Source organism: Dendrobates tinctorius, unplaced genomic scaffold (assembly GCF_039654945.1).
Source record: "Dendrobates tinctorius isolate UK_male_01 unplaced genomic scaffold, ASM3965494v1 ptg000222l, whole genome shotgun sequence".
Classification (NCBI taxonomy): Eukaryota; Metazoa; Chordata; class Amphibia; order Anura; family Dendrobatidae; genus Dendrobates; species Dendrobates tinctorius.
The window spans coordinates 784,545-807,988 of NW_027361889.1; the positions used below are offsets into that span (position 1 = coordinate 784,545).

At 41.4% G+C, this 23,444-nt stretch overlaps 1 protein-coding gene across 4 annotated transcripts in view; it reads right to left on the reverse strand.

The window, feature by feature from the left end:
- The window catches only part of ELFN1 (extracellular leucine rich repeat and fibronectin type III domain containing 1), a 673,117-nt gene extending 649,703 nt beyond the window's left edge, over positions 1-23,414 (reverse strand). For 2 of the 4 annotated variants that reach the window (XM_073555166.1, XM_073555164.1), the window contains exons 1-2: positions 22,441-23,126; positions 20,445-20,681 (exon numbers count right to left, since the gene is read on the reverse strand). The gene's annotated coding sequence lies outside the window, so the exon portion shown is untranslated. Of the gene's footprint in view, positions 1-20,444; positions 20,682-22,085; positions 22,206-22,440 lie in introns of those variants that run through there. The other 2 variants (XR_012222355.1, XM_073555165.1) reach the window with 2 other exon arrangements.
- Positions 23,415-23,444: the final 30 nt, after the last annotated feature.

Here is a 23,444-nt window from a genome sequence, read left to right on the forward strand (position 1 = left end):
TGATGACAAGCCCCCAGAGCTGATTTCATCTGATTGGTATGAGTGCCAAATACATATCGGACCTTAACTTATGACATTTTGATGACCTAGAGTTTGATCATTAATTTCTTAATTCTGGACAGCCCCTTCAAGGTGTACAAAAGAAATAGTAGGCCCATTGTGCAGGTTTTATGGGTTTTGGGTTTTGGTCATAAGCTTGAATGCTAACCATTCCAACTCTTTCACATATAAGCATGATGGGATTCACGATACATGCAAGTTCTTTAACAGGGTAAGGAGAATAAGCAACTTTCATACATTTTTAGCATCTCCCAACACCTGCCATGAGAAACAGTTGGGAGATATTTCATCTGATCAATCAAGTAGTTTGGTCAACTTTTATCTAGTATATTTGGCCACCTAAAGAAAAACTACAGGAGAAGAAACTGCTGTCAGGCACCTTTGGAATCTCTCATGGGAATTCTCTCATGAGAATCGAGCAGGTGTAAAAATTCCACATGCTCAATTCTCCTCTTCCTCAAAATTTGCCACATGCTCAATTCTCCTCTTCCCCAAAATTTGCCATCGGGAAGTTTTAGGAGACCATTTATTGGTGTTAGGTTCACTTTGTGAAGTGGACCCACTAAGCCCCAAGTGTAGGTGACAACCGGACCCCGGGAATTGGTGCAGCTGTTAGGAAAGCACATGGGGAGCGAGGACATTGCACACTCTGGAATCTTGGGAGTAGCAGGACGGAAGACGTGAAGTCAGTAGGAATAGAAGCAGGTTAAGCACAGTGTTCATGAGGTTGAGTATACAAAACTAGAGTGTTGAATAACAATCCGAAGAGAGAAGTGTGTCTGAATAGGTAGGTTTGTAGAGTTTACGTCACGGAGCCAAGCTGGACAACCTGCCAAATCTGATGTGGAGCACAACAGAGGGCAGCGGACTGAGGTGAGGGAAGCCGAGCCAGAGATACCAGGAATAGGTGCGTAACAATTGGACAATCGGAGGATTGGTTAACTTTTACCTAATGTCTTTAACCAACTTAAAGAAAAACAAACCAAAGATCTTTTCAAAAGACTTGCAGGCTGCAGCTATTTGTTATGTCTAATCTTAAAAATGTCCTATGGCAATGAGGATTTCTTGGAGACATAAGACTATAATACATCAAGGAAAATAGTCTGTATTTTGTGTTGTTTTCTTGACCATTCTTAATAACCAGCTGGTTAAGATAGCCGTAAGTTCATTCTTAGACTTTTCGGGGAATATAGGGACACACTGATGTGCTCTCTAGAAAATATCCACTAATGTCTAAAGTGATTGCGTCTCTGGTGACCTCCACACTAGTAGCACCCTTAGTCTCAGTTGATGTGCCGGCTTGGATAATTAGCTGGAAGATGAAAGAGACTCGGTGACTCAGATTGCTGAATTCAGCACACAAAGAAGTAAGATGTGGTTTCAGCTTGATGTAACCACTAATATATCACATAATTCAACTTTCTGGGTTTCAGCTCAGAAGAAGGTGAATACTGAAGTAATGGGGTTCAACAAACACATAAATTAATGGAAGTATAAAAAAAAAATAAAGTATGCATTTGTCAATTTATCCAAAATTTTGATGCCATCAAGTAAACATTTAACAATAGCTGTTTTGTGTGAGGAGAGGCTTGGCATAGAAACCAGTCAGTAATAAAGGAGAGGTGAGGGGTATCACACGGCCCACAAAAGACCATATACCAGTCGTTGTTAACTCAAAATAAAAGATGGGAAATACTTAGTTTAAGGAAGGTTACCTATGTAAAAAAGTATAGGATCACTATGTTATCACCACAAATGGTGATGCTAGATACAACTGTAAATTAGCACCTCCAATGTAACTCTCCACCCAATCATTTAGTTGAATGTCACATTCAATCAGGATTAAAGGGAATCTGTCAGCAGGATTACACCCCAAACTATTTATATGAGATTGTAGCTCTATGAAAGACTAATCCAGAAATAGCTGGATTGCTCCATTACTGAGAAAACAGCATTTCAATTGATATGCAAATAAGGGTGTAGAACTGACGCCTCTGTCACTACAGCTCTATTCCCCGGCGCTGCCTCTTCCTTCTTGACTGATAGGCTTTATGCTTTGTAAGGAGGAAGGATTGGTGTGTAGTCCGGGTGAAGCAATCAAGGTCACAGATATCACAGTTACTGGATAAATTAGTATATTAAAAGCAATGCATTTGACAGTTAGTTCAACTCCTTCCTCAGGCAAAAAGAGGTTACGCCAGAGGAAGGGGTTGAACCAACTCTGAAATATGATGCTTTTAAAGGGAATCTGTCACCCTTTTTTGAGATTTCATATAATGATATCATTCAATTGTGTGTCACATAAGGATTCTCTTAGTACTTTTGCTTCCCCCTGACCCCGCACCTTTCATGCATAAATACCTTTTTTATATCGGTTCAGATGCATGTAAACTGCCACTGTCCGGTCCGCTGGGCGGGGCTTATTCAACTGCCCCCCCCTCCCTGTCTTTCTCTATGCATCTCTTCTTGTGTAAAACAAGACAGGGAGGGTGGAGCAGTTGAATAAGCCCCGCCCAGCGGACCGGACCGAGGCAGTTTACATACATCTGAACCGATATAAAAAAGGTATTTATGCATGAAAGGTGCGGGGTCAGGGGGAAGCAAAAGTACTAAGAGAATCCTTATGTGACACACAATTGAATGATATCATTATATGATATCTCAAAAAAGGAGTGACAGATTCCCTTTAATAAATCTACCTGCGATATCTGTGAGCTCATTGACAGCGGCCGGACACCACCACTGATCCTTCTCCCATACTCTGTAATCCAGCATGTGCTTTCTAACCTACAAAGGAGTCATGCTGCCCACAACTCACACTGGTGAGCGGTTCTCATCCCATCACTCTCACAAGCATTCATTTAACACAGGGAATGCCTCTTTTCTGTTTATTAAGCCTCTATGCTGTGTGACTTCAAGCAAAAAAGTCAGCAACAGTTAAGGAGGAGCAATGCTAGGTGGGGAATAGAGCTGGAGTGACAGAGGCTCCAGATCTTCAAATAGCTCTTCATTTACATATCTATTAAAATGCTCATTTCTCAGTAACGGCAGAGAGCACTGGCCATGTAAAAGTATTGCTGGACTAGTTTGAGGTGTGGAATCCTGCTGACAGATTTCCTTTAAGTAAGAAATATGTCTGAAAAGATATGCAAATTAGCTCTCTTCCAGAAGGAAGAACGGTATCTCTGTATCGTACAACCTATTAGAGGTAGATACCCTGCAAGTCAATGTCTAATATTTGAACAAGCCTGGCAATGTGACTATGAATATCAGCCAACTGGATGTCCATCAGTAGAGAACTGTTTGGGGTTCTTGCCCCTCATCAGTACAAAGTATGGTGCCGGTTTATTGGTGAAATATTTTCTTACCCCTAAAAAGTAGTGACTGATGAGATAAATTATGGCAACATGGTCCTTAGGTTATTCTTCCTTTTACCTAGCATTGCGCATAGAGATGTTTACACATATAGAAGAGACCCATCTTTGGTTACCCCAATCTTTGATCCCCATAACAACAATGATAGAGACTTCCTCTATGGTCCATACATCATTGATGGAATTCATTCCCATTGACAATAAATCATATATTCAGTTACTGCTCTCAGAATTGTAACTTCATGCTTAGAATTAAGAGCTGGCATCTGATCGATTGTTTTGGGTAACATCTCAAATTTTTTTTTTTGTATACAACCTTAGTTTCAATGAGTAAAATGAAATAAATGCTGCATAAATTACTTGTTGCAGTGTGAATAGATTCAGATTGTGATCTGCAACCTGCCTTTCTTTCACAATTATTCTGAGCATTATTGGACTCAATGACATTATGCAGTCACAGTGAATGACATTCGCGTCGCAGATAAAGCATGTTTATCTAGTGATAAAGGACTATTATATCTGCATAGCCTTGCATATTGAAGCGGAGGAGTGCTAATACTCAGCCGGAATGATATTATGCAGGCACACAGTGTTATTACACCTGCTCTACGCTTTTCCTTGCTATTTTCTTTGCCCTGTATTATTATGCACATACCATGTTCGGAAACCTGCTATTGTCAGAAACGTATCATAGCAGATTTGTGAGTGCAAGTTATTGTCATTGACTTCCTAGGTGGAGAAAATTACCAGCTCGCAGCAGCAAAAGGGCCAACAGCCCATTGTATAAAAAGGATTTTCAGGGCAGCAGCCAACGGTGGAGGGAACAGGCAAACCCCTCGGTAGTCGATTGTAACACAGAGATATTGCTATGAAGGGTGGTAGGTCAGTGTTGGAGAGAATGGAAACGTGACACCAGACTGAAGCCGTCAAGGACACTGACAAGTATCACTAACAGGAACTTGAGAAACTATTATAGGCAGAGAAATGGAGAATTATTTGACACAAGACTGTGACTATTATTTCTATGGATGACATGTTGGGAAAAAAAAAAGAAAAAAAGAGGTCCTGCTCAGCCTTTATTCACATATATGTCATTAGACATACGCTAAGGTTTTAACACTAGAGGTTAGGACCATCCCGTGTAGGGTCACCTTGACGTGGTTGGATGGCTTTTACATTTTTTGAATCAAAATTATGTTAACCAAGTACCGTATATTATTTTCATACACTACTGCGATTTATTTATCTATTGCAGGGTATTTGCTTACTTTCTTTTTCTCTTAGAGTTTGACATGTTGGGAAAGTAGACGATGTTCCAAAAAATATAGGTCCTTTAAAGAGTAATAACTTAGTTTTGTAACTTCCTAATTGAAGCAGACTTACCTCCAATTTTGTTTTAGGAGGACTATTCCTCTAACAAATGACTGTTAAATGTTAAAGAGGTTGTCCACTACAAGGACAACCCCTTCTTGATCTAAATGTTTGGGGCCAATAAAATAAAAAGCTTATACTCACCTCCTGTGCTGACGCTGTTCCAGAGGCATCAGCACTCCCAATCCTGGGGCTCTCATGTGGCTGTTGTGACACGTGGGCCTGGTGCTCCATCAGCACTGGCATCACTGTTCCAGCCTTTGGACATGTTGAGGTCAGGGCTGCGGCTGATCTCTGACTTCCTCTTCATGTTCAAAACACCCAAATGTGGGGACAGTGATATCAGCGCTGATTGTGCACCGGGGTCATGTGTCACAAGAAACGCACGAGAGCCCCAGGACCGCGAGTGTCGACATTGCTGGAATGGCATCAGCATCACACACAATCTTGCATTGTCCAATTCTAGTAAGACTGTTCATTCTATAGCCAATTACTGACCGTAAAGGGTATATAAATCATTTGTTAATTTGCATCCTTGGCTACACAATTAGCATTGTGATCGCTGATGAATAATCTTCCTATGCAGGCACCATTACATCCTGAAAATGTGTTAAAGACATGAAGACTTTGGCAAATACAATGAGCTTACCATGACAACCATATTCAATGTATACGAGTGTTTACTGCAAGCTATAGTTGCCAAGTCGCGTGTTAATTCTGCATTGAGGGGCTGTATGGAGTAAAACAATAGCACTGATTACTTTTCTGCAATGAAGTCAGTTTCATTCTCTGTCATCAAAGATTTTTTTCCTTTGGATCCCTTAACCCATGATTTGGATAAATCTTTGTAGACACTAGGGCACATACTATGGTCATGTAGAAACTAGAACTCCAAGTTTTCATTTATGATTCCTACAGAGGTCACCACCATGTTTTATCAGATGCATGTTACTCTCACTTGTATTCTCTCACAGAAGCAGATCATATTCTAGAAATACAGAGTACAAGGCAACACATGGTGGCATTGTGCCATGTGTATCAGATTTTGGGAGTTAGCAACCTATTTTGAATTATACCATAGCAATGAATTACCCAAGAGTAATTCATGGGTCATGTGAGTTCACCTCAGTTTCGATGACACTGATCTATGCTCCAAAATATCTAGCGCTGAGCATCAGTTCTCCTCAGTGTTCTACACACACTGTTCTGTACAGTTATGTGTCTTTTTCAATTGATTCTGAAACTTGTGTATTTTGCAATAATGCATCATAAGCTGCTCAATGCTGTTTGCCATCTGTCTCATTAGTTGGATTCCTTATCAGTTCAGGATTCGGTGCCACTTGAATACAAATCTCAATTTTGATTATGAAAATTCAGATGACTTTTGGGAAATTTAAGAAGGCGCTGGACAGTGAGTCGACAGAGACTCACTGAACAGCATTGAGCAGCTTGCAGTGTATGGTAATACATGCAAGCTGCAAAAGCAAAATGGTTACAAAAACGTACACAAGACCAATTTCAGATTTTTTCACATGCAAATTTTTTCACATTGCAATAGTATTAATACGAGTAATAACACTATCTGTGATCATTAAATGATTTATATCCTGTGTTTTCCATCAATATCCCCCTCTGCAGGCTCTATCTCTATTTTTTGCTTTTCTATGAGCTAGTGTAAGGAGACTAGCTGCTATTATTCGAAAAAAGCTGTGGAGTACACAAAATAGGGTGACCCTATTAGAGGAAGATAAAAAGTAAATAATAGGATGAGGCTCAAGTGGTAACCCTTGGTTCGAAAGGTCCACCTGCTGCTGCTTTGTGGCAGGTAAATTTACCCAGAAGAAAAATAAAAACACTTTCAGATAGGCTGGATGGCTGGAAGAATGTCTCTTGCTGCAAAAATAGTATATAAAGGTTCTTTTATTGGACGATGCATTCTTACGCAATAATGGCGTCTTTTTCAAATTTAAAAAAGAACCACAGATCTGTGTTTTTTTTTTTCTTGAAAAAGACGCCGGTACGGCCTAGCTGCTACAATGTGTTCTGTACACAGAAACGTGAAGGAATTCTGCTCTTCTTTTTCTATTTAGCATGCTAAGAATCAGCAGCAGGATGTAGAACGCAGAGTAGCACTGAGCAGAGTTGCTGCAATTCCAGCTCCGAGATGACACAATACACTCGAAAGCAACAACCTGTTCTGTGTATATGTCTGCTACCCCCTTCTCTCACCATAGACTAGGCAGTCTTTTACCAAGAAAAATTTTAGAAGTTTTTAAGCATAAATTATAAATTTAAAAGTAGGGGGGAGAAGAAGTGGCTCATAAGTGGAGAAAAAAATGTATTTAGTTGATAAGATAAAAGGCACATTTTCTTATATTTCCTTACACTATTGATTTATGTAAACAATTTCATTTTTTTTAATTTTCCCTATGAGCAAATAGTTGATCATACCAGAAGGCAAGTGGAGTAAAAAAAAAGAGTTCAAATGGACTTTTATAGGAGAACTTGCTTACCTGACTTAACGTAACGATGGCACTGAATGCAATCAGTCGTAACCATAAAATGCATCACATTAATATGATCCTACATATGTCATAGGCATCGCTCCTCAAGCAACATCCCTTTATCCTTTGCCAACAAGATATAACAAATCCTCCCAGATTCTTCAGGCAGGGATATACTTTAATATGCTATTTATTTATTTTTTTTTTTCTGCACTTATTATGTCAAGATTCATTGTCAGCCCCTCAACTGAACAAGAGCCAAGTGAATGCTGGAATTTTTCATCCTGGTTATGCTTCTCTCTCCGCACGAGAGCGCAGAAACAATAGGACTGATTGGTCTGGCGAAATGACATTGTCTCTTTTGTGAAGTGCTGTATTTATTTCCTCTATAAATAAACAGATACATAAAAAAGAACAGGAGAGAATGGGGGGGTTCCGAATATAATGACTCCTATTGATGTCATCGTGCCGCTGGATTTCCAAACTGTCAACAGCAGGGCTCAATTTTCCCAACGAGATATCACGATTTTTTATTAAAACCTTTTGCAAGATGCAACCTTCGCTTGGCTTTCCCGTCAACGGGCGAACAGAAACGGCGTGTGAGTGTCATTTATTATGTGCTCGGGGATATTCCGCAGGACGGGAAAATGAAATCGCATTTAAAGTGGTCATTTTATTTCATAACAAGTCTACACGTGAAGAAATAAACCAAAATATCTGGAAAAAAAAATGTACAAAAAAAATTGTTGTCGTTGGTGTTGGCTGGCATGACATTGACTGAGTTGTGCCAAGAGATCGGCCAGCTCTCCTGACATCTTTGTTTTAGTAAATATTTATAGTCTCCTTTAAATTCTGAAAAATCTTTACTTAGAACTCGACATAGTGCTATTCCTCTATTATTCTTCTTGGAAATGTATATACAGTAGATGTTACCTTTTACATTTTTAATAGGGGGTATTTTTTTATATATCATGATATTGGCCAATCAGTGTCGACAGGGTAGGACTAGGTAGAGACCTATCGATGATAATATCCAGTTTTCATTTGCCATCAGTTATTATAAATGGTTTCAGAGCACTATCTAATATATCTAATATAACTAATTGTCCTGTTTTTTGTATGTCGAAATAATCAGTTCTTATTGCCAAAAACAGCACCACTTTTGTCCACAGGCTGGGTCTGGTATTGCAGTTCAAACCTACAAAGCCTTGTTCACACGTCCAGTAATCATCCATTAGAACGGATCCAGCATCAGTCCGTTGCCAAAAAAAAGTTGTGCAGAAACAATGTTTTTGTCTGCCTGAAAAAAAAAAATGATTTCAGCTGGATCAGGTTTTTTTTAACATGGAAGTGTATGGAAAACGGATCCGTTACTTAGCCATTCGTTTTTCTTACATTTGAAACTGATCCAGTAAGCAAAATACGGATCCTTCTCAAATGAAAAAAACAAACAAGTGACTAAGTAACGGATCCGTTTTCCATACACTTCAGTGTTAAAAAAAAAAAAGGATCAAGCTGAAATTAGTTTTTAAAAAAAAATGGACAAAAAAGTTCTAAGGGATGATTACTAAGGCTATATTCACATGTGCAGTTATCATCCGTTAGAACGGACCCAGCAATAGTCCGTTGACAAAAAAAGTTGTGCAGAAACAACTTTTTTTTGGAAAACTGATTTCAACTGGATCCGTTTTTTTTTAACATTGAGGTCTATGGAAAATGGATCCTTTAAATAACCATCCGTTATTCTTCCATCTGAAATTATCTCCACCCACCTCCCAACACCCTTTCCTTACTCAGCAGGGATGAGATCATCCTCCCTTAGGGTCCATCCAGGGTGCCCTGCTGCTATAAGTGAGTGCTGGATGGAGGTGTTAGAGTTCTGTGAGATGCCGCCACCTTACCTGGGAAGTGGGATACCACACCTCTGGTTGAGGTGCAGTACCTCTGTGGCTACTGAACCCTCAGGGGCACCACAGAAACGTGAACTCTCGATCCCTAAATTTCAGCATGGTAGAGGGGTGGGTGGAGAGTTATTACTTTAAATTCCCACAATCGAACACTTTTTCAGAAATCCTTAGTGTTCCTTTTTATAGCCATAAGTCAGATTTTCCTCTAGCCCCATATTCTTCACCACACATGCACAGCTCTGAATACGGGCCCATCTAGACACCCCGCCTCATATTTACTTTTTAGCTCATTTCTTGCCTCCAGTCAATTTTTTATATCTATATGTCCTCATCCTCAACAGTTCCCTAGGCAGCTGCCTGTTCTGCCTTACCCTTATTCCACCCTTGTTTCCCTTGGTAAGAAGAGAACTCAGCATCCTTATGCTATCTCTCATGTTATGTGGTTTTTCAGCAGAATAACAATTCCTCTATAAAAATACTGAAACTTATGAAAAAAAAAATTCCCATGGATCCCATGACTATAGATGTAGATGGAGAAGAATGACTAGCGTGTAGACCATAAGGAGCCCTTCTCTGGAGCAGTATCTCATTCTTTTCTATGGAATATGATTTAGATTAGCATACATGCCCGCATGGATGTATTTGATGTTTGCTCTGCCCCTGGTGATCACAAGTAAACTAATGAATAAATAATCGTGTACAACCTCACGCCCGACATCAACATCGCTCCTCCTTGGATTCTTCACACTCTCGGCTACTTCGTATCAGCTGAACCTTGAGGAGCAATTTCTAGATGAATGCAGCTCTCGATCTGAGATAATCCAGATACACCGTTCACGTGTAAAGAATTCCACGGCTTATATTCCTCCACAATATTAGACTTTGTTCACACTTCCATGCAAATTCAATCGCATTTTTTCACTTACGTGCTGCATTCTTCCGTCGAGCAGATAAAAAAAAGGAAAGTCTGACCCATAATAAGCCACTGGCAAGGTATGGATCCTAATAGGATGACTATAAAATAATGGTGAGATCGGGATCGTAAGGGACCTCTGGTCCATGGAGCAATCAGTGAGTTTAACAGATGCTGATGGTCCCTGATGGATCGCAGCGGTCCTGATCACAACAGATCTATAATATCAGTCATGGTATAATACTAACTTGTAATTAGTCTTCACATAGTAAGAATATGGCCATAGGTCAAAGTGTAGCTGTAGAAAATGACCTATTATTTAAATCAGGTTTTTGAGTACAGTATATTTGTTTTTTTTAATTTAGCAATGTTTTTTTTCATATGAGAATCTTTATTCATGTTTATTTCTATCTTTCAACTTCCTGATCTTTAGGAAAGACTTTTCATTAGTTTCATTATTATTAAAGACAGGATTGCAATGACAGGTAACACCTCTATATACAGTAGATAACACAGGAACCAGCATACACAATAGGTGATGTCACAGCTCACCTCCTCCTCCTGTACAATGACAGGTAACACCTCTATATACAGTAGATAACACAGGATCCACCACTTACAATAGGTAATATCACAGCTCACCTCCTCCTCCTGTACAATGACTGATAACACCTCTATATACAGTAGATAACACAGGATCTACCATTCACAATAGGTGATGTCACAGCTCACCTCCTCCTGTACAATGACTGATAACACCTCGATATACAGTAGATAACACAGGATCCACCATTCACAATAGGTAATATCACAGCTCACCTCCTCCTCCTGTACAATGACCGATAACACCTCTATATACAGTAGATAAAACAGGATCCACCACTTATAATAGGTGATGTCACAGCTCACCTCCTCCAAAATGTTTAAAAAATTACACCTAAAAAACTACAAGTCAACGGCATGATCATCCAAATGTGGTTATTTGCCACTCCCAATCTACTAGTTAAGCCTGGCATGCTGATGGTTCGTTAGTTCATACCACTGGCAGACACAGACAGAGAAGGGCCCCTGTGCAAGAACAATATATGGGCCCTTTACAGCCCAACAGCTCCTAAAAATGTAAAAGTGCACCTGATTTGGAGATAGAAATGCGCCCCCTTTCTTCTTAGGCCCCTGTGTTGCCAGACAGGTTGCACCAATGATGTGTTCTCCCCTAGTTCATACGATCATTGATTCAACATGTAATTGATTGACGGTGTTACAGGCAATACCTTACAAGTGTATGACTAGTTTTAGGGTCTGCATCATTGCCTTAACTCTTGATGGGCCTACTGAGCAGGATATTGATTGCTATAGGGGGGATCCAAGCTCAGTAGAATGAGATCAGGGTCAGATGTTACAGCTGCCGTAAGGATGGTGAAATGGGATACTTAGCAATGGAAATCTGGAGTTGTAAAAATGGTTCCAGATGACAATATTATCCAAAAGCAGCGCGTTCCGTCCAATCAGTAAGAGGCGTGACATTCCCAATAAACCATCTATTTGTGTCCTGCTCCCTGCACATTTCCCCTCGTGGAGACCACTGCTACAGAAACCCATCTGGAACACTGGAATCAATTTATATTAATGATCTCTTTATTCACCACTGGAAACTCCTAAATATTTCATACGGACAACGTGCTCCATCAAACCCAACAGGGAAGGAGGTGAGTCCCCCGTGCCAAATTATACATCCCAAAGTGGATCTCAAGAGCGTAATTACAGGGAACACAAGTAAACTCCACCTTAAAGGAGACCGAAAGTAAAGGTCGTTTAGACTTTTTCTTTTTTTTGTATCGCCCCGTTCGGGAAATCCTGTTGATGTTAGAAATTGAAAATCTGATTTAAGATCTGTTTTATGATTGGGGAAGAGGAGACGTTACACGGAGCTGGAAAAGCAGGATCCCTCGTGAGCCCTTCATGCTGGAAGTCAATGTACGCTCTTGAGAGCAAACGTGATCCTGCATAACTGGTGTCTGATTTGGACATGGGGAGGAAATAAGGACAACGCATTGTAGACGAGAGTAATATCCATGTTGGGCGGCCTTGACAGATGGATTTACCCAGACATATGGATTATAGAACATGTTGGACGGAATTATTCTCGAGGTGTTATCTGGATTAGACGCATTCATTCGCACACACTTATATCTGCTGATAAGAATCCAACATTGACCCCTGGGTATAGATATATCCTGAGGAAGCCCAAACCCCTCTCTGCTACATAAGTGGACCCCGGTATTATTAATGGCACACAGTGGGGTCGGAACTTTACAAATTACATATTTTTGCACCAAGTTTCACTTCTGTTTAAAGAAGTGATTACTTCCATACTATAGTTTGTGGTTCCCTTGAGGAAGAGGTCTGCTCGACCTCGAAACGCATTAGAAAAAAGAAACTGCTATCTATTTCTACTCATCTGAATCCTGGGATCTAAAGGGGTAACATTTCTCCTTGTGGAGAGTGACAAGACAGACCTAGCATGTCAGAGTGAGGAGACTTTTAGGCCGTGCATGCTTGACATTTTCAGGCAGTATAATAGAGTTTTGATTTCGGGAGGAACAGTAGTATTTGCTAAAATGGACAGGAGGGCCGACAGATCCTCTTTAGGTGTTAAACAACGCACTTGTATTCTGCTACATCTATCTAACTATTCTATCTATCTTCTGTATGTCTCCATGTGTGGGAAGCAAGTACTAAGAGTCTAGACTGTACTGTTCCAATAATACATTCTAATAGATGTCACTTGTCTTTTGTTTTTATCACTAATTCATTCCTATTCTTGGAGCGTACAGCTTCTCCTTGTCTCATCTATATTCTCATACAGACTGAATTATAACTGATAACATGTAACTGTATACAGTATAATACTCCAACATGTACCGCTGCTAAGGTCAATGACATTACCGTTATTGGGTCTCTGCTGTATTATTATATAAGGGCTGCATGGGATACATAGAGAGTTGCTGATACAGTATATGCTTTTCTATGATTTAATTCAGCATTTTCATATAAAAAGCCAAATTTATTTTAAATGCCACATGACTTTTGGCTACTAAAATATCATTAAATCTGATCTGTCAGATCTCTTATCCGACGTCAGCATAGGATAGAGGGCGAGACGCTGAGCTCGGCAATATATAGTTTTCTGTGATTTCATTCAGTATTTTCATGGGAAAACAAGCTTTGTACATTCTGTGAGGTTTCATGGAACAAGCCTGTGAGTCCCACTTTCTCAGCCCACAGAGTGATTTATGGGTGTGTATACAAAGAGAACAGCCAATCACTGTGTGTGGGCGGGGAAGGCAGGACTCACAGGCTTTCTCAAGCAGAATTTACAAAGCTTTCTTTTACATGAAAATTACTAAATCAAAGCATAGAAAACTATATATTGCCGAAATCAGTGTCTCCTCCTCTGTCCTATACCGCCAATTGATAGGAGATTTGACCGATTAGCTTTAATGTTAACACGATCATTTAGTAGCTAAACTTCATGTAGCAATTATAATAAATCTACTGAGTCTGCAAATGAGTCTGAAGATTACTGGGATCATAGAACATATTGTATTTTAATATGTCCTTAGGAAGATCCCTCAGTGTAGCTGATTTCATTTTTCACTGCACGGCTCATAACGATGTCTATTGCTGCCAGTGCTAACCAAGTGTAGAAGTGAAAAAAAAAATAAAGTGAAGGTACAAAATAATTAGATCATTATTAAAAGGGTGAAAAAATGTCAAGGTAAATACTGGTTACAGATCTTGGGCTAGCCTGTATCTTACACACATCCGACCTTGGAAACATTGAAAAAGTGACCAGATTGGTGTTGAAAGCCTACATGTATTTGGCTGATCGCAGGGTCAGCAATCCCTGGGTGAGTCTAACAGCAAGTATTCACTTTGTCTGCAGTACCACCACAGGTGAAAGGAAGAACTACACATTCTTCATCCTAATCACTGGGCTGTCGGGTCCTCCACAAGGAGAGATGACTTTCAGAGAACTGCCCTGCTCTACATAATAGATGAAGGTCTTAAAGACACCAACTAAATAAATGTTACACTATAGTCTTATATCTGAAGTCTAAGTCGGGTTGGAAAATTGTGTACATAATACTGGACTGGGTTTTTAATAATTATTCTGATGAAACAGAGATTCATTGTGTCCAGTTAAAGGGGTTTTCCGGGACTAAGCTCTTGATGACCTATCTTCAGGACAGATGATCAGTATCAGATCGGGGAGGATCTGACACCACGCATTCCTACCTGGAGCCAGAACACCACAGCGCTGTACACTGTATAGTGGTCATTCTCAGGTACTGCAGCCCAAATCACATTGACTTTAGAAAGTGTACGGGAGCAGTGGTGTTCGGGGTTTGTGTACTGTCTGGTGAGCTGAGTATGGGACCCCAACCAATCTGATATTGATGACCTATACAGAGGTCATCTTAGTTCTGGACAAAACCTTTAAATAAACCATATGCAAGATAGGTTACAGGCTCACCTTTGCTTTATACATTAACGGTCCATACATTGACCATAGGCATACATGTTATCTGGGTGGAATGAGGCAGGAGCAATGAAGGATCTCACGCTCTATGCATGCGACTGATAGGAAGCAACGCTGCCGAAAGAAATAAAAAAAAACCCACTCAGGAGTAAAACGTTTACCACTCGAGTCCCTCTCGTGCCGTTCCACTGATGAATTACTCTCCTGACCCCCAGCCTCGTTGTACAAACACTATTACAAATTTTCCCACTTGTCAGCTCGACCATTAGGTAAGAAGGGAGACGAGGTAATTATATCGATCGAGATTCATGAATAATAATAAAAAAAAAATCAGAAAAAGTAATTATTGGAAGGACGATAAGGCAAAAAAGGGTAAAAACCGTAAAGACGCTAACGAATAACGCTTTCATTGTAGGTGCAGCTATACTGGGGGTGGACTGTCGCCTCTTTTACCATATGTTGAGATTGATCTGCATGTAGCAGAGCTCAATCTGTCATTGACTGTTCCTTTTCCCGACCTGGAAATCAAAGTCGGTGCATGCCATGAGCAATAGTGTATGGAGGCAGCCATATTGCCCCTTGATGTCTGCTGTAGGGGGTAACCATGCTCAGTACATGTTCGCAAGGTATCTGGCAGCTTTTTTCCTTATGGGTATAAAAATGAGTCCAAGACCGAGATCTGGTTAGGAGCGTCAGAGGAAATTGGACAGGGAAAGCTCCAAAAAAATGCCCCTTTTACCCATAGACTATTATGGTCCAGGACCTGAATCGACAAAGTTGTCAGGTTTGAATCCATAAGACACAAATGCACCTGTCATACCCATATCTAAAACTAGCCTTACACTATCTCTGCCCTGGTGCACTCTGATCATTCTCTTAGTTAAAAAAGTAACTAATTTAAAAAAAAAATGATAATAATAATTGTATTCAGCATAGAGAGTTACAAAATGTTGCAAATCACTTCATTTTTTAATTTTCTTCATTTGGAGTACAGATGATGGCAGTGAAATCATCAGCTCAGCTCCTGTGTCTCACTAGCTCTGGGGTTAAGCTGCTGTAGGAGATTGATCTGATAGACAAAACACTCAGAGGACAGAGGAGGCAGTGCTGACCATTTCACTGCCATCAGTTGTACTCCAAATGATTACGTTCTGATATCACTACATGTAAAGGTGGGAAAAGAGAATGGGGTAAAGCAGGGGTTTGAAAGCCACTTACAAAATCCCCTAATTTAGTGATTTGAAAAGTTTTGTAACTTTCCATCCTGGACAAAGTTACGGTATATAAAACAATGAATGTTTATTATATAAAAAAATGAATGTTTAGTTAGTCTTTAAGTCGTTATGAAGACTAATAGGCAGGTATAAAAAAAAACATAATAATTTTTATTGACTACATAGTAAAAACAAGGTAATAAAATAACATTTGCATAAAAGGGACAAAGACTGAACAGAATGAACTCCAAGTGGTCTACGTAGAAATTAATATGAAATCACAAAGGGTTAGTAAGTAATATAGGGCAATATAGCCACATCACATAGGGATTCCAAAAAGTGGTAAAGTGCCAGGTGTAGGAGTAATCAAAATTAAGACTAATAAGTCAATAAATGAAAGTGTCAAAGATACTGCCAAGAGGTTGTAAGACCAAAAGTAAAACATCAATAATAAAAGACAGTCAAAAATAAAGTGCGGTAGTGCAAAGATGGACAGAAACATAGGCTCATGATTTATATAATGGTGCAAGTGACCAATGTGCTAACAGGTAGCTACAAAACCATTAAGCTGAACATCATAGCTGACCGTCACTGAATTAGCATAATTACCGTGTAGACCAAACAGGGAGAGGGCCCTGACGCGCGTTTCACTTGTCGCTTTTTTATGAAGACTAATAGGCAGGTAGTTGCTACCTACTTGCTTGCTGTGCCTGGCACTGTTCTTCGCCATCACAGACTGCTCCTGCCAGCGATTCAGCTGCCTCTGCTGACATCATGTCAACAGAGCAAAGGCTTCTTTTCCGCTCTGCTCTGTTGACAGGTTGGGACTTCAGACATAATTTTGATTAGTTTTCGCACTGACGATTGTCTGAATCAGAATGACGTTGGAAGTGACACCCCGTCAACAGATCAGGGTGGAAAAGAAGCTTCTGCTCTGTAGACGTGACGTCAGCAGAAGCAGCTGAATCGCCAGCAGGAGCGTTCTGCACCGGTCACACCTTACCTCTGATATAGCGATATTATAATGTGCCGTGCCAAATGACAATCTCAACTCTGCTGTGCGAATAAGTTGCATTATAGGATTTTGTGTATTATCTGATAAATGAGAACGGGCGATATACAACATAGCAAACGTTGAGCCATCAAGGGAAGGTTCTGTGAATCTTTGCATAATTATCACATCCCTATTTCAGATGGCGCAGGTGGCAAGCTGTTAGATGTGACATTTTCCGAGGAAAGAGAAACAGAAGCACGGATATCAGTACCCGGGTTATTCCTCCAACCAAAAATCATCACTAATGAGGAATCATCAAGACACGGAAATGAACAGAGAAGATAATAGCGCGCCCAGTCTTAACAGAATGTCCAAATCATTCCGGACAATGGCCACCAACGGAGCTTCATTAGAGAATTCAACCTTCTGGTGATACGTAGGAGAGAGCAAGGACAAGCGGTCAAAGAAGGCTAGGTCGTTAATCTTTGGCCACATGTCCGGCTCCCTCCTGTAGAGACAACATAATCATATGCTGCTTGTTTCCCGGTATTAACCTGTCCTCCATGTTGGGATAAGTCCCGCTGCCCTGGACATGTGGGATATTATTTTCGCTTCATTAAAATGCAATCAAGATGCTTTTGGCAACGGAATTTGCCTCTAAACAATGGTCTTTCTGATTGGCAAGCGATTTCATTCCCCGTGCCTATCATTAATTCTGTTACTGGAATGGAAGCTCCAGCAGCATCTGTCATTATAATTGAGGCCGCAATGCATCAAGTGGATGATACAGACGTCACCTGCCCAGCCTAAACTGCAAATAAAAAAAAGTCAATGAAACTAAAAAAGTCCTCACACCAGAGAGTAAAGTCCATCTGTACAGGAGCTATTTCGGGCTCGTACGTAGTCACATGAATTTTAATTCCTGCAAGCTAAGCATCAACAGGAAAGGAAGTGAATGGGGCTCATGGTCTATGGTGGGAATGATAAGTAGGGATTTTAAAGGGGTGGATGATATGGCAGGAGGAAGTTTCTGTCAACTGCAGCGGCCACTACTGGAGAGATGTAGCATTACATGCGGTCGTTCAAATGGTAATAAATGGACGGTAAGGATCTCCTTTTGTCCAGAAAGAGGTTGCTTAGATGAGATAGCCACTTTAATGTTTTTTCAATTTAAAAAAAAGCCAAAACTGAATGAGATTATTAGTCTAAAAGTAGAGGAAGAACTTTTCCTATGTTGTATGAGTAGTATATTGCCATGTTCACCACCTTCATGACCTAAATGGGGTCGGGGATTCCCTATAGTTTTGAGGGAATTCCACAGTGACCTCGAATCTGACATCACAGATGATTCCACGTCATCAGCCTTCAGAGCTGTCAGCACAATGCGATATATATATATATACATTAAATTGTAAAGCGCTGCGGAATATGTTGGCGCTATATAAATAAAGATTATTATTATTATTATTATTATATACAGCATAGCACCTTACACTATATCCATGATGTCCAACCTCCAGCTGTTCCAAAATCAGAACCTCCAAGCAGTGCCCTGAGTTCTATGCGGTTGGTGCACAACATCGCAACAGTCTGGGACTGATTCTCATATGTAGCAGAGCTGACACGGTCATTTTAATCTTATTTTAGTACCAATTCTTCATTTCTCTTGTAAGGTTTGTCTACAGTCCTATATAGAACCCCACACTGTAACATCATGACGTGCACCACAAAGGACAAACTCCAATCTGCTATGCTAATAAAATGATATTCATCATATAATGATATCGAATGGCACAATAGTGGTTCCAAGCATGCGGCTTTCCAGCTGTTGCAGATTTACAACTCCCAGCATTGCTCTGCCCGCCTGCATTTATTGGGATACGTTGGGAGTTTTGAGTTCGCAGAGAACGATGAGCCACAGGTTGGAGAACGCTGTGCTAGATCATCGAAAAATAGCATTTCTCATTTTCACAAATGGCTTATGGCAGTATTACGCCTGCGCCGGTCCTTATGACTTCCACTGCTGCGACACTGCCGCTGACCCCGCTACTCATCTAACCGTTAATACAATGCACCTTTGTCCATAAAATCTGTTAAAGCGACACCGCCTTCAATTTACAGAAGTACGGTCCCTTCGTCCTTATTCGCTTCATTGGCCATATTTGTAAAAGCGACAATGCCATGCTCCATTTAATTTATTAAAGTGACACGCCGGGGTCCACAGGGTGTACTTATTAAAGGGACAGAACAGGCTGCTGTATGAACACCGCAGTCATAAACCATACCCAACCCCAAATTGATAGACACAATGGACTTTTGACCACTAGTTAAAAACGGAAAATGGAACATAAACCAAAAAGGGAAACATTGACTATAAGACTATAAATCCCATGCAATTGCTAGCAACTTAGATAAGAAACATTATGTATGTACAAAGTAATGGCTTCATCTTCATTTCCTGATCATTATAAGTTCCCAACACAATAATATGTATAAAAGGTATAAACAATAAACAGAATGTGCATAAAACAAGCCCAATGCTCGTCAATGGGAAACTCTATGTAAATATTTACACTTACAGCTACTTGTAGCATCTGAAGTGTTCTACAAAGTACTAGCGACCATAGAACACCTGTATTAAATACCACTGTATATCCTCTACTATGTGTGATTATTACTAAAAGTATATGCATGTGCATATGTAGCAGAGCTGGATATCATTTAACCCTTCAGTCTTGGGGAAAAGCAAGATAAAACATTGGGAGTTCACATCAAGTTATGCTCATGATGAAAGCTCTGATTCCTCTGCACATAATACACTGGCACATGCTATCAGAAAATACTAAAATTTTGCAGATGTCACAGTAATGTCACAGGATAGGTAGCTAGCTGCAAATTCTCCAAAGTTGTTACCCCATACCATATTCTTAATCCCGTACCCATGCAGCACGCCCCGTTAATCCATCGACCTAATGGGATGCATGTAGTACATTTCTAGAAGTCAATCCCAAATTAGCTATCTTTATTTGCAAAGTCATTTGAATAAAGATGAGGCACAAAAAAAAAAAGCTTAGTATTCAAGATCAGCAGGCGGCGGATTTCCATTCTCCAGAGGACCCTTCGCAATCAAGGCCATTACTCTTTTTCGACAAGTTCTAAACTGATCAGCAAACAGCTTAATCTGTGCAAAAAAAGAAAAAAAAAACCCTAAAAACAGACTACTAGACCAGGTCACTGGCAAAGTGTACCAAGCCAGCTCTGCAGAACAATGTATATTAGTGCCACAGCCTGAAGGCATCTAAGATCTCTCTGTCTCACGTCAGACAATGAAAATGCGAAGATTCTAAATTGCAACAGTTGCATTAACCCTCCTAGCGGCTAAAGATCAGAAAGCTGCCGCTGCTATATATAGAACCATGGCAAAAATGCTCTAAAGACAGATCACAGACAGCACATTTAAAAGCATTACAGACAATGCATTGCCTTCAATATCCAGGCTGGCTTTGCTTCCTGGTGTCTGGATGGGGATCTATACATCATACATGCATAGATGGGAATGAGTACCTGGTTGGGATCCAGAGGGCTCTGCTGGATGGGGAAGCTTCTGGCTGCATTTCAGGAGAGACGTGCTGGACAGCTCCAGTGCTGCTCTGGTGCAGGACTCCGGGCGATCCCTAGCGGTGCAGGGAGCTGTCCACCTCTGCTGGTGCTGAATCTCCGCTTCTGCCACCATTCAGGACATCGCCACCTCCAGAAAGTCAGGCGGGACCACCAAAATCACACAACTGGCCATGGATCCCACTTGTGAAGAAAAATAAAATAAAAATGCACTAAGTATATAAGTCTCTCCCTACAATGCAAGCAATATGCTTTCCTCTGATTGCTGTCTGTCTGCAAAGATGGATGGACTGGGAGGGGGGTAAATTATGGAGGTCTGCAAAGTTTTAAAAGGCTGCCTATCAATCTATTTTACTAGACTAGACCCCAGCCATTTATCAATAAAGGAGGGTAAGCGAAAAGGTGCTGCACTGTCCTAGCTGCTGTGCCAGAGGAAAAAAAATCAAATATTAACCCCTCACAATGTAAGATATAAGGAGGGAGAAGTGCTGCAAAATCCAACCTTGTGGTCAGAAACAAATCTAGCATTAACCCCTTGCAATGTGAAAGGGTGAGGAACAAGGTGAAGACAAGTGCTGCACACTCCTGGATTTTGTCTAATCCTGTATTAACCCTTTCCAATGGGAGAGGGTGAGGAACAAGGTGGGAGAAGCACTGCACAGTCCAAGCTGATGACCAGAGGAACAACCTTATATTAACCCCTTGCAATGTAAGATATAAGGAGGATGAAGTGCTGCACAGTCCATCCTTCTGGTCAGAAGCAAATCTAGTATTAACCCCTTGCAATATGAGAGGGGAAGGAATAAGGTTGCAGTACTGCACATAACAAAGAGGAAGGACAAATCCTAGGTTCTGGCCAGAAGCAAATCCTATATTAACCCCTTGCAATATCAGAGGGTGAGGAACAAGGTGGGAGAAATGCTGCACAGTCCTGGATTTTGGCCAGAAAAAAAAATCTATATTTTACCCTTGCAATGTAAGATATAAGGTATGAGAAGTGCTACCCAGTCCTAGTTTTTGGCCAGAAACACATCTTATATTAATCTCTTGCAATGTGAGAAGGGAAGGGATAAGGTAGAAGAAGTGCTGCACCATCCTGCCTTCTGTCCAGAAGCAAATCTTGTATTAACCCCTCGCAGTGTGAAAGGATAAGGAACAAGGATGGAGAAGTTTTGCACAGTCCCACCTTCTTGCCATATTATGTATAAATATATATATTTTTATCCCTTGCAATGTGAGAGGAGACAAGGTGGGTGAAGTCCTGCACAGTCCTAGGTTCTGTCCAGAAGAAGCAAATCGTATGTTAACCCCTTGCAATGTGAGAGGGGAAGGGACAAGGTGCGTGAAGTCCTGCACAGTCCTGGGTTCTGTCCAGAAGAAGCAAATCTTATATTAACCCCTTGCAATGTGAGAGGGGAAGGGACAAGGTGGGTGAAGTCCTGCACAGTCCTAGGTCCTGACCAGAAGCAAATCTTGCATTAACCCCTTGCAGTGTGAATTCCACCACTGCCCATTCCCCTGCCTGCCCTGGAGCAGGAGCTCACACAGTGCCCTCCTCATCTGTGATTATGGCATTACACAACTCACCAATCCGTGGGCAAACGATCCAGGAGTTGGGGCAGGATTCAGAATGGAGGTCTTACAGAGCTGTCATGTCCCCCCCCATCTCCTTCCCCTCTCAGCCAGCTTGTCTCCTATCACATCTGGAGCCCCAGATGTGGGTGGAAATTAACCTCCTCGTCGCCTACTCTCCCTGCAGAGCTCTCACTGGATGTGTCCCCTCCTGATCACATCTGTTCTTGCATTTAGCATGGGAATGGCTCCGATGCACAGAGACTGGCAGGAGGATGAAGAGTGATCCATTCCAGCTGACTGCCCGGATCTGTTGCAGACTGCGGCAGGGAAGAGGGGGCTCACAGCCGGAGCTGAGGACGCCACTTACCTGCCTGAGACGTGCAGGCATCCCCTAGGAGCTCCTCTGGAAGGCTCCACGTCTCCTTAGGACACCGGCTCCCTGTGAATTCCACAGCAGCTTCCTGATGCCTCCTCCTAGACAGATCCAAGGGCTGGGACTCGGCCTGAGAACAGAGCTGCAGCTCCTCACTGCGTCAAGTGAGAGACCTCAAAGCTTCACTGATCGCCAGGGGATGAATTCAGAGCAAGTCCTGGCTGCCAGCTGCCGGCTCCTCGGCTCCATGGGCTCCAGCACGCTGCGTTCAGCTCTGGAGGATCGTGGGCTGCACTGGCAGGTCTCGGGTGGTAGTGGCACATTCTTTGTGAGTGGGGATGCTATGCTTTATTGTAGGGAGTCCTGGAGGAAGAGGGGAGGGCCGTGCAAGTTAAACACAAACAGCATGTTGATCCAATGGTGTGGAATGGGAAGTTAAAGCAGAAGGCTGCTGCTAATCAAAGACTGAAGAACAAATGGATCTGCAGTGAGAGGACTGTCCCCCCACCCCTGTCCTGTCCTCTCTGCTGCTACAGAATGAGCCTGTGTCTCCTCATGGCTGTGATCAGCTGCAGACCATCCCCACCACCACTGCTGCCCCTGTGTCATGTATGTGGGGGAGGGCTGCACATTAGGTTTTACCTTCTTAAACTCTCACAATTCAACTCAGACTCCTCCACATTCATCCTTCCAGATTTTAACTATCCCATGCCAAAGTCTCTTCTTCTCACTCTTCATATTTACTGCTGTCTCCCTTTCCTTTAAATTACCCACTGACTATCCAAACCCAGCACTCCTCCTCTGCTTCTCTTCCCATCCTCTATAGAGCAGTGCCAGGGTTCTCCATTCATTCCCCAATGTCTGGTGATTTCTTGCTCTTCACCTCTTTTTTATCCTCTTCTTTTCCACCTTCTCTTCTTTTGTCCCTCTTTCCATTTCTCTCTCCCCAATTTTCCATTCCTCCCACATCTCCTCTTTTTTCTTTCCTTCCTTACCAC